Source organism: Ursus maritimus, unplaced genomic scaffold (genome assembly GCF_017311325.1).
Source record: "Ursus maritimus isolate PB19 unplaced genomic scaffold, ASM1731132v1 scaffold_11, whole genome shotgun sequence".
NCBI lineage: Eukaryota > Metazoa > Chordata > Mammalia > Carnivora > Ursidae > Ursus > Ursus maritimus.
In genome coordinates, this window is record NW_024423453.1 from 71,351,833 (window position 1) to 71,361,887 (window position 10,055).

The window sequence follows — 10,055 nt, forward strand, 5'->3', positions numbered from 1 at the left end:
GAATTTTCTGGGCATTCTCTCTTCCCCAGTATACAGTTATCTGGTAAATGCCCAATAGTTCTTTTAAGAAAGGAATGGAAGTATTGCTACTGTATATATTTTCTGTGGCATTTTTACAGTCTTTTGTCAGGGGGATCTGGCCTCTTTCCACTAATGGTCTCTGGGTCCAAGAATTAGGTCTGGAAACTGGATAGGGGATAATAATTTTTTATTGTGGTGGCTGACATCAACCTCTGTTCACCCCTTCTTGATAATTTTTGATTATGTAAGTCAAGTAATACCTTCGTTGGCAGAGAGCATCTATCTCACCTCTGGAAGCATCATGGGTTATTAGTCATTGCAACAGATCCCAACAGGTCAAGGCCTCCATCTGGTTATCATTTCAGCATTGCCGCCTATCACATAATTGCATTCACTTTGCTTTTGACTTAGTCTGGTTATTACAGAATCTTAGCTGCATTGACATTTGGGAGCCATCGCTGCATCTCCCACTGTCTTCCCTGGCCTCAGACAATAGCTACCACTGAACTTCTGACCACAGTGTCCCAATATTTTATTGCTTTTAGTGAAGGGAATGTCCTCTGGGCTCTCCTGGGACACATCACCAGTTAGCGTGTTCTGTGGTCTGACATAGTGCATTCATTCCAACAGGAGTACCTCTCTGAGCCTTTTGTTCTCTTCCTCAATACTCTGCCAAGGCAGTTCTGGCATTTCCACCTCATATACCATAGGCTATTATTGTTTCCAAGCTTCGAAGAGCCATGCCAACAGTGTGTTAGAACTGGCTTTAGACGTCCTTGCCAGGACACTAAATCCTGAGTCATGGGAAAGTGTTCTCCTATCAAAGAACTGTCCACACCCAGGCTTACATTCTACTGACCCACTCGTACACTCTTAAGTTCTATTCTGTTCCTTCAAGTTCCTCTTGGGCTTGTAACAACTTTTTTTGCTGAATAGTCTATTTTATTCTGTAAGAAGTGACATAATTCCCTAGTCAAGTCATGCTGAGATTTGGTTATATTTATTTTTTTAAAGATTTTATTTATTTATTTGACACAGAGAGAGACAGCCAGCAAGAGAGGGAACACAGGCAGGGGTAGTGGGAGAGGAAGAAACAGACTCCCAGCAGAGGAGTCTGATGTGGGGTTCGATCCTAGAACGCTGGGATCACACCCTGAGCCGAAGGCAGATGCTTAACGACTGAACCACCCAGGCCCCCCTGAGATCTGGTTTTAGATATTGGTCTAGAAACAACGAGGGGAGGTGTAGGCTCCGTTTGAAAAGCATAAGAATCATTTTGCAAGCCATTGGTGATGGTGAGGCTTTTGCATAGATCTAGACAAATGAAAACCTGTCTCTTCTGCATGGTAAGGGGATATTTCTGCTGGCCCAGAGATTCAGGGAATCTGGGATTTCAAGGTTCTCAATGTGCCCACCCAAACATTCCTCTGGTGGGTCTTAGAGTCCCATTCATTTCTTACTGGTTCTGCTGTTAGCATTGAAGTTGTTGGGGCTGTGAATCCAAACACCTTTGTAACTCTGCCACTCTTACAATCAGATTTTGATTTTCAGCTCAGTCTGTCTCTCAGTCACAGGATATGAGGACCCTTGAGGCCTTCTGGCTTTGATTGTTGCTTGATCTGAGCCTATCATATTTTTCCTTTAGTGCTTTGGTGGCAGTTAACAACGTTAACCAACTCCACCATAATTATCATCACCCCCATAGTTTTTAAGTCTAGCTCAGTACTTCTCAGACTATCTATTAGTAAGGAATAGTTAAAAAAATATTTTGTGGACTGATGAATTACTAGAAAAAATAAATTAAAAAGACATACATGGTGTAAGAATAATTTTTAAAATTATTAAGTCCAACAGATATAATATCTCTGCCAAATTGCTATGAAAGTTTCCATATGCTTCTTCTCAATTTCCGTACTTGTCAGAGGCTGGTGTCAAACACTTCATGAGCTGGGATTGGCCCATGGACTGCCCTTTGAGTAGCACTGTGCTGGACCTATTCTATAAGTCAGCGCCTTGCCTTCTGTCTGTATTTCACCTCAGTTCATCTCACCACAGGTAAGAGTTTCAGCAATTGTGATGCTGGGGAATGCTGGGTTTGTTACCTTTCCACTTATCACCAGCAATGGGGTCCTCATTACCATCTGGCTGGCATGTGATCTTATTTCAGAACCTCATGCTGAAGGTTGGCATCCTACCTCCATTCCAGCATTAAATGTCTTCAGTTGGGTTCCCTCATAGGCATTACCTGAGCCAAAGGTATGAATGCATATAGTTTATTTGGGAATTGATCTTAGGAAACACTGGTAGGGGATTGGGGAAGTAGTACAAGGAAGGGAAGAAATCTGGAAAGGGTGTGTTATTGTGCAAGTACTAGTATGGGAACCTGAGCTCAATTCTACCTGGTAACTTAGAAACAGATTAGGGCATTCTTAAGAGTTATCTTATCCAGGAATTGTTGGCTGATGGTTTTTCATGGGCACATTAACTTAACATTTCTGGACTGCCTTGAGGATTTGCAGACCAAAAGAAAGCTCTCAGACAGAGAGTTATATGTGCTTGCTGCAGGATACTACCAAAATAGGAATCTGGGCAGGCCTTTGACAGCATCGGTGTACAGAGAGGTACCAGAAAGTCCATTCATGCAGAGGCATGAAGTCATCCCCCGGCATATGGGACGGGGTGGAGATTAGAGATGGAGACAGCCCACACTGGTCATTGGGAAGCTGCAAGCAGAGTGTAGAAAAGAGCAGGGTGTGATTAAAAATGTGGTATAATTCAGGTCTGTCAGTGACCAAAAATTTTTGTAACAAAGGGCAGAGTCCTCATTACTCATGATGCGTGTATGGGAGGGTCATGTGGTTTGTTACAGACTCAGACTGGGCAGAGCTATTTACCTGGTGAAGAATGAGGTGGGGCAAAGATGTAAGACTTTTTGCGAGTTAACCTAATCTAGTGATTTTTCTAAAAACCCTACAGAAGTGCTTCCAAGTTCTGGGAGCAGCCAAGGGCAGGCTGTGACGCTTCCACTCCTTCAAGCACAGTAGCTTTGTGTTTACTGTCTTCTGGATCAGACAACATTTCTGCTTCTAAAAGAGTGCTTGAAAACCACTGCTTTAATCAATATGTGGAGTTTGATTTATCTACCTTTGGGTGAATCCATTTGCCAAGTCAGAAGTTCAGGACATGGGGCAACTGATGCCCTGTTCTGGAGTCCCTGGCACTCAGGGACTGTCACTGGGTCTCCTTGAGAGTAACAGTGTCATTTTAAACTTTGTTTCCTCTATCTTCTTTCTAAACCCAAAGCAGGCAGGGATGTTCAGCACTAGTCATCACGCATCTCTGGAATAACATTCATTTACATCAGAAAACAACCCCACTGGGAATCTTGTGCCAAGGTATCAGTCCATTTCCAAGTCAGAGGGACTTCAAGGGACCCCTTTATTTGCCTCTACCCCAAACTCCAGACTTACTCCCCCCCCGCCCCCCGTCGTCCTTTCACAAAGAGGATACATGTGGACCTGGCAGACTCAGGCTGTTTTCTCACGGCCTCTGCTCCCTAGCACCTTGGACAGGGACACACGAGGCCGTTTCCAAGACTATTTCTCTCAGGGGGGCAGTTTAGTCTTTGCTCTGTGCATGTCAGCAGAGCTCTTAAATTTCGAGGACAGTTGGATGAAATTGGATGTAGCCAATTTGCATCTTCAAATCGATTTTGTTCACATGGGTGTGAGTACTCACATCTCTGGGGACAAGGGCGGAATGATGTTTGACAGCTCATGGGCAATGAGATGACAGTTTGCTCTGCTTGCCTTTGAGCATGGACCTATGTACTCTTGTGCCTCAGTTTTCTTTTATGGAACTGGGGGATGAACTGGGTGATCTCTGAGGTGTCTTTTAGCTTCCGTGCTCTATGTTTTTATATTTGTGAGGAAAGAAGTTGGTAAGAAAACCAATGGTCCAGTTGCACTGTGTAGCTGAAGTGCAGCCCAAATGGGGAGAGTGAAACTGCTTTGCACAGTCTTGGCCTCAGACCAGGTTGAATGTTTGGCTGTCATCATGATGAGCAAGTTGGGAGGTGTAGAAGGTAGGGGGCAGCCTTCTTGTGCCCACGCTAACCTGCTGCAGACTTGTGTCCCTGGGGTTGCTGTGGGTGATAAGGCAGGTGATTGCATCCCTCTGAGCCTTAGTTGCTATAGAGTGAGGCTAAAAATAAGCCCTCCCAGGGTGGTTGAGGAAAGTAACCAAGGGGCTTCTAGGGTATAACAGGCACTCATCAATTTGAGGGTCCTTCCTGGCCCTGGCTCTGGAGTGGTAGATTTGGGTAAAAGCCCACCACAGCTAGATTCTTCTCACCTCTTCATCTTTATCTCCTATAGTTCCCACAGCTCAAGGACTTTTTCTGCAATTGTCCCCCTCCCTGCCCCATATCTTGCATCATTAATTTTTACCTCTGTATTCTCTGCTAGTGTTCCCATCAGAATACAAACATGCTATAATAATATCTTCAATCTTAAAAAAAAACTCCCTTGACCGCCACGTACCTCTTCAGCTACTCTTCAACTTCTTTTCCCGCTTGGACAGTGAAACTTGCTGATAACTTGCTGCTGCCACTTCCTCACCTCTGACTCTCCCTTGAGCCCATTCCAATCAAGCCTTCACTCTTACCACCTCCCTTAAATAGCTCTGCCTAGGTGGCCTGCTGCTAAACTCAGTGGTCAATGCAGAGTCCTTATGTTGGCCTGTTACCAGAATTCCTCAAAGTTAATCACAGTGCTTCTTGATACACTTTCCTCCCTTGGTTCACACTGTTGGTCTTTGCTGGCTTTTCCTCTCCTTCCTGATCTCTCACTCCTACCTCCTACGTGCCCACTGCTCAGTTCTCCCACCCATTCTCTAGTTCTTTCTCAGATTTATATCCCAGCTGTAGCTCTGACCTCTCTGCCCTGATCACAGACCTATCTAGCCAGCTTGCTCAATATTGCCTCTTGGTTGTGTAACAGGCACATTAAACTTAACATATCCTAAGCTGAACACATCTTAGAAACTGGCAATTTGGACTTCAGCATTTTAGTAATGGGCAAATTAATTTTTCCAGATGATTAGACCAAACACCTTAGAATCAATCATCTTTGAATTCTCTCTTCCTCTATGTCCAACCTGTTACCAGAACGAGGCAGCCCTGTCTTTGAAATAATCCTGCCTCCAATCCCTTCTCCTGACCGTCACCACAACCTTCCTGCAGCAAAGTTATTATGGTCTCTTACCTAACTAGTGTGATAGTCCACCCACTTGTCTCCTTGCTTCCGCCCTTCCTCCTTACAGCTGAGAATGATAGTCATGGTTCTGAATGATAATTTTAAAACATGTCCGATGATGTGCAACTCAGTGCAAAGCAATGCAGTACATTCCCATCTCTCTCAGTATAAGCTCTCCATGATCTGGGCCTTCTCTACCTTTCTGACCACACCTTTGCCCTTTGCTCACTGTTCCAGCCACATTAAACTCCGATGTGCTGAGCAGAGTCCTGCCCAGAGCCTTTGCACCTGCTTTTCCCCCTGCTTGGAATGCTCTTCTCCCCAGACAGTCATATTTGTCATCCCCTTACTTCATTCAGGTCTCCACACAAGTGGCACCGCCGCAGAGAGCCTTCCATGCATATCCTAGCTAAAATACACCTTTGTCATTCTCCCCCGATTCTTCTTTTTATTTAAATAATGGAACAGCTTTATTGAGGTGTAATTGGCACACAATAAATCACGCATATTTAAAGCGCACCGTTTTGGTAAGTTTTGACATATGTATTCATCAGTGAGACCATCAGCACAATCAAGATGACTTATCCTTCCATTACTCCCAAATGTCTCCTCGTGCAGCTTTGTAATCTCTTCCCGCTTCTCCTCTGCATGTAAGCAATTACTGAGCTGTTTTCCGTCACTATAGATTAGTTTGCATTTTCTAGAATTTAATATAAATGGAATAATATAGCACATATTCTTTTTTTGTCTGGCATCTCTTACTCAGCATAATTATTTTGAGGTTCATCCATGTTTTAGTGAGTATCCATAGTTTATTCCTTTTTATTGTTGAGCAGTATTCCATTGTGTATCGATGCACTCACCAACTGCTGCAAGGGGCACTTCTAGCTTTCGGCTCTTACAGATGAAATTATTGTAAATATTCACGTACAAGGCTTTGGGTGAACATGTATGCTCTCCTTTCTCTTGGGCAAATACCTTGGAGAGTGATGACTGGGTTATAAATGATAGGTATATGTTTAATTTTCAAGCAACTGTTTAACTGCTTTCTGAAGAGGCTGTAACATTGTACAGATCAACCAGGCATGTATGTGAGTTTTAGTTTCCCCACATCCTTGCCATCACTTTTAGCAATTCTGAAAGGTATGCATTATTATTTCATTATGGTTGTAATTTGGGTATTCCTAATTACTAACTATATGTAGCATTTTTTTTGTCATGTGTTTATTTGCCACCCATAAATCTTATTTGGTAAAGTGTCTGCTTAAAACTTTAATCCATTGTATTAGTATTCTGCTGCATAATAAACTGTCACAAACTTAGTGGCTTAAAACAGTACACACTTATTATCTCATGATTTTTGTGGGTAAGGAGTCTGGGCACAGTTTTGCTGAGTCCTCTGTTCAGGGTTCCCCGAGGCTGCAAACATGGTGTCCTTCTGGCTGATCTCACATCTCGTGGGAAGAATACACATCCTGGCTTATCAAGTTGTTGGCAGGACTCATTTCCTTGCAGCTATCGGATTATTACTGGCTATCTCATCTGGAATGTACTCTTAGCTCCAGAGGCTGCCTGCATGTCCTTGCCGTGTAGTTCTCTCTGGTCTGCCAAAACAGTCTTATGTAACATAAAGTAATCATGGGAGTAACATCCCATCACCTTTGCCATACTCTATTGGTTAAAAGCAAGTCATGGGTTCTACTTGCACTCAGGTGAAGGTGATTATACAAGGATAAGACTTATTAGGGATCACCCTGGGTGTGCTAATACATTTATTATTTTATTTGGTTGTCTATCTTTTATCATTGAATTTGAGAGTTCCTTACGCTTCCTGGATGCAATTTTTTTAAGGTCTCACGTATTTATTACTGAACTAACCTACTGGAGCAGAAGCATAGTAACAGAAAAATCATGTTCCTGATAAAACATGTCTATTGTTCAGGTAGTAGTGATGTTTACAGAGTGATAGGATGTGAGCACATGACCTTCATGCGGTATAAATATGTGTGCCATCTCATGTGCGATCCCTTATAGACCCAGGTTGGTTCTTCTCCTATGCCTTCTCTTAGAGTTGTACCTCATTTTATTACCAGTTTTCATCTGACTCCACTAGGGGATGGGATGACTCTGCTTTTGTTTCTTGGCCAGGAATCTCTTGATTCTGAAAGTCTTGTGAGAAGACATGGCAAGAAATAGTCAACCACACACACCATGATGGCAGAGAAAAAGAGAGAGCTGGATGCATGTTTTTAAATTAAATATATAATTTTCTCCTAGTCTGTGACATGTCATTTCATTCTCTTACTAATGACTTTCAAAGATCAGAAATGTTGAATGTTGATGTTGTCCAATTTTTCAATTTTTTCCTTTATGGATCATGCTTTTGGTGTTGGAGCTAAGAAATCTTTCCTTAACCTGAGGTCACAAAGGTTTTCTTCTAGAAGTTTTGGAGTTTTAGGTTTTACATTTAGGTGCATGATCCATTTTGAGTTAATTTTTGTGTATTATGTCAAAATGCGGATTGGAATTTATTTTTTTTTTGCGTCTGGACACCCAATTGTTGGGATACTGGTCTGTTGTTTTATTGTAATATTTTTATCCGTTTTTGGTATCAGGGTAATGCTGATCTCAGAGAATGAGTTGGGAAGTATTCCTCATCTTCAAGTTTCTGGGAGAGTTGGCATAGAATTAATATTATTTCTTCCTTAAAATTGTGAAGCCATCTGGACCTGGAAATTTCTTTGTGTGAAAAAATGTCTATAATAGATATGATAAGGTTATTCAAGTCATCAAATTCTTGAGTGAAAATTGGTAGTTTGTGTTTTTCAAGAAGTATGTCCATCTTGTTTAAGTTGTTGTCAGTTTATGGGCATAAAGTTTTTAATAACATTCTGTTACTATCCTTTCAGTATGTACAGACTCTGCAGTGATGTTTCCTCTGTCATTCTTAATATTGGTGATTTTTGTCTTCTTTTTTCTTGAAAAAACTAGAAACTCATCAATTTTATTGGTCTTCTCAAGAAACATTTTTTGGTTTCATTGATTTTTCTAAATGGCTTTCCTGTTTTCTATTTCATTGACTTTTTTGCTCTTATCTTATTTCCTTTTTCTACTTATTTTGAGTTTAATCTCTTCTTTTTCTAGTTTCTTAAGGTGTAAACTGAAGTTTTGAGAACTTTCTTCTTTTCAAAAAAGGAGCTTAATCCTATAAATTTCCCCAAAGTAATGCTTTAGTACCATCGTGCAAATTTATTGTGTTTTTGTCATTTTCCTTCAGTTCAAAATTCTTCCTATTTTTCATTTTGATTTATACTTTGATTTGTGGGTTGTTCGTAAGTATGTTAGTAAATATTGAGAGACTTTCTAGAGAACTTTCTGTTATTTATTTCTGGTTTAATTTCATTGTGGTCAGAGAATTTACATTGTATGACAGATTCTTTTCAATTTTTAAAACTTTAAATTTATGGGCCAGAATATGGTCTATCTTAGGAAATGTTTTATGTGCACCTGAAAGAAATGTGTATTCTATTTTTGTGGGTGGAGTTTTCTGTAGTATCAATTAGGTGAAGTTAATGGATACCATTGCTTAAATATTCTATGTCCTTAGGATTTCCTGTCTATTTTTTCCATCAGTTATAGAGAGTATTGAAGTTTTGACTCAAACTGTCTCATTATAGTTTTACAGTTTTTTGCCTCATGTACTTTGAAACTTTATTATTAAATGCATCACCTTTTTGGGAATTGTTTTGTCATATGGATGAATTGACCATTTTATCATTATGAAATGACTTTCTTTACTTCTGATTACATACTTTACTCTGTAATCTACTTTGTGTGGTATTACTATAAATACCATAGCTTTCTTTGGGTTAGTGTTACTGTAGTATATCCTTTTCCATTTATATATCCTTTTGCTTTTATCATATTTGTGCTTTTTTTAAAAACATTTTTTATTATATTATGTTAGTCACCATACAGTACATCCCTGGTTTTTTATGTAAAATTCAATGATTCATTACTTGCGTATAACACCTGGTGCACCATGCAATATGTGCCCTCCTTAAGATGTATTTCTTATAGGCAGTATACACTGGGTCTTGCTTTGTTTTGTTTTCTCCCCCAATTTAACAATCACTTCTTTTTATTTGGAGTATTTAGACCATTTACACTTAATGTGATTATTAATATAGTTATGTTTGAATCTGTTACCTTGCTAGTTGTTTTCTAATTGTTCCACTATTCTTTGTTCTCATCTTCCTTTTTCTATTTTTGGATTGATTTTATTTATTTATTTATTTATTTATTTATTTATTTATTTATTTATTTTTAAAGATTTTATTTATTTATTTGACATGACAGAGACAGCCAGCGAGAGAAAGGAACAGAAACAGGGGGAGTGGGAGAGGAAGAAGCAGGGTCCCAGTGGAGGAGCCTGACGTGGGGCTCGATCCCAGAACACTGGGATCATGCCCCGAGCTGAAGGCAGACGCTTAACGACTGTGCCACCCAGGCGCCCCTGGATTGATTATTTTTATTATTTCACTTGTAAGAGGATTATAACTCTTTGTTTTATTTTAGTGGTTGCTTTATGGTTTATAATATACATGTTTAACTTATCAGTCTACTATTAAGTGTACAATATGAGAAACTTACAACAGTACACTCCCATGTCTCTCAACATCTTTTGTGTTGTTTTGCCATATATTTTACTTTTACATATGTTATAAACCCTATACTACATTGTGATTGTTTTTGTCTAATTATTTTTAAAAGATATTT

At 40.1% G+C, this 10,055-nt stretch overlaps 1 pseudogene; it reads right to left on the reverse strand.

Moving 5' to 3' along the window:
- Window positions 1–7,304: 7,304 nt before the first annotated feature.
- On the reverse strand, window positions 7,305–7,460 carry LOC103673329 (annotated as a pseudogene).
- Window positions 7,461–10,055: the final 2,595 nt, after the last annotated feature.